The sequence below is a fragment of the Bison bison genome, unplaced genomic scaffold (assembly GCF_000754665.1).
Source record: "Bison bison bison isolate TAMUID 2011002044 unplaced genomic scaffold, Bison_UMD1.0 scf7180017864338, whole genome shotgun sequence".
In the NCBI taxonomy this organism is placed as follows: Eukaryota; Metazoa; Chordata; class Mammalia; order Artiodactyla; family Bovidae; genus Bison; species Bison bison.
This window is the reverse complement of record NW_011494910.1, coordinates 3,348,920-3,350,927: the sequence shown is the minus strand read 5'-3', so window position 1 is coordinate 3,350,927 and position 2,008 is coordinate 3,348,920.

The following is a 2,008-nucleotide window of genomic DNA, read 5'->3' as shown; positions in this document are numbered from 1 at the left end:
GGCTCTAGAGAGGGGTGGGGTGGGGAGGGAGATGGGGGGGAGGTTCAAAAGGGAGGGAATATATGTATGTATACCTATGGCTGATTCATGTTGAGGTTTGACAGAAAACAACAAAATTCTGTAAAGCAGTTATCCTTCAATAAAAAAATAAATTTTAAAAAAGGAAAAAAAATAAAGGCAAAGCTATTAAAAAAAAAGAAAGAAACTCAGTGTTACAAAAAGAAAAAAAAAAAAGACAGGGAATTTTAGACTGAAGCTATTCAACAGAACTGTCAGTGATAAGAAAAATACTCTATGTCTGAGCTGTTCAATATAGTAGCCACTATCCCATGTGAACACTTGAAATGTGTCCAGTGTGATGGGTGAGCTGAATTTTAAATTTATCTAATTTTAACTAATTTGAATATAAATAATCACACATGGATACTGGCTCCTGTATTGAACACAGCATGAAAGGGAAAGTGTTAGTTGCTATGATGTGTCCAACTCTGTGACCGCATGGACTGTAGCCCACCAGGCCCCTCTGTCTATAGGATGTTCCAGGCCAGAATACTGGAGTGGGTTGCCATTTCCTTCTCCAGGGAATCTTACCAACCCAGGGATTGAACCTGGGTCTCCCCACTGCAGGCAGATTCTTTACTGTCTGAGCCATCAGGGAAGCCCCTAGGATACAGCATAGCTCTACATTAAAACAAAACAAAAAAGACTAAAGAAATAAAACAACCAAATGCAATGTATGAATTTTTATTGTATTCTGGATCAGAGTAGGGGAAATGAGAAAAAAAAATATTTCAAAGGATATAGATAAATGTAAATTGTTTTGATATTATTGAGCTAAGGTTTTGTTAGGAATGATAATGCTATTGTTACCAAGTCCAAGGTCCTACTCCTCACCCCACAACAAGCCAATAAATGGAGAGCTGATTTTTGGGGCAAGGAATCACAACTTTATTTTGAAAGTCAGCTGATCAAGAAGATGGTGGACTAATGTTCCAGAGAACCATTTTTACCTAGTTAAAATCAAGGCTACTTTTATACCAAAGATGGAGTGACTGCGGTGAGTTGTTGCAAACATTCTGGTGTTAGAATCCTTTTTTCTTGCAGCTGTCCACATAGGTCAAGTCATGATGCTCCTATAAACTTCTAACAAGACAAAAGTTATTCTCTGTTCTACCATGTTTTATTTCTGTACAAATGGAAGAGTATTATACCTTTAAGGGTCAGAGCTTTGAGAATGAGTTATCCTGTATATTTCAGGAGACAGGCAACATTCTTAACTTGTAACAAAATCAATACAATTCAAAGGTTAAGGTAAAAGAAAACAGATCCAATATGGAGTCACATTTATCCTTCTCTGTTACAACATTTTGGTTTTAAAAGAGAATTTAATTACTAGATCCTGTGTGCTGAAGTGTGTAGGGAGGAACTGTGTGCTACTTAGTTTCAAATGGTTTGATACATATATATACACAAAGAAACGAAGCAGATGGGGCAAAATGTCAGTAATCGAAAATTCAGTTTTAGGACATATTGACATACATTTACTTTTTAACACTTTTATGGGCTTGAAATTTTTTAAAATAAAAAGTGGGAAGTACAAAGGAAAGAGGCAAGCACCCATGGGAACTGTGATAGGACCAGAGCAAGGCTGACCACTTTCCCCAGCTTCCAAAAAGCTGTGTTCCAAACATGTACATGCAAGTTCGTGTCTGGCACTCTGAATATACTTTCTCTCTCTTATTTATAACTGTCTCTCTGGGAAACTGCAACTACTATTAAAGAAATCAGATCAGATCAGTCGCTTAGTCGTGTCCGACTCCTTGCGACCCCATGAATCGCAGCACGCCAGGCCTCCCTGTCCATCACCAGCTCCCAGAGTTCACTCAGACTCACGTCCATCGAGTTGGTGATGCCATCCAGCCATCTCATCCTCTGTCATCCCCTTCTCTTCCTGCCCCCAATCCCTCCCAGCATCAGTCTTTTCCAATGAGTCAACTCTTCGCACAAG